A 371-nucleotide genomic window follows, 5' to 3' on the forward strand; every position below is an offset into this window, starting at 1 on the left:
CAGCTCATCTGATATCCTATCGTGTAGTATGTCATTGTCAACCGCTAAGAAGAAGGCTCTCCTATTGGAAGGCACGTTCACTGTTTCTAACACAGCTGTATTTGCTTGTCTGTGAGGCAAAACATTACAATAGGTTGACACCGTTGTATTTTTCTTAGTGGCCATGCTTTGATAGTGTTGTCTTCTCTGGTCTAACACAATTGAGAGCCCTAGAGCCTACTTCCTAACTCCTTGGCATACATGTTACACTAAACCTCATGTCCTTGACAGGGTACTTCAGCTCTGAACAGTGAAGTCAGTTTGTCTGAGTTAGATAAGTCAGCCGTGTTTGGATAGATGAGCTCGTGACTGAACCGGACACTTCAGCTCTG

This window comes from Salvelinus fontinalis, chromosome 5, assembly GCF_029448725.1.
Source record: "Salvelinus fontinalis isolate EN_2023a chromosome 5, ASM2944872v1, whole genome shotgun sequence".
Lineage (NCBI taxonomy): Eukaryota > Metazoa > Chordata > Actinopteri > Salmoniformes > Salmonidae > Salvelinus > Salvelinus fontinalis.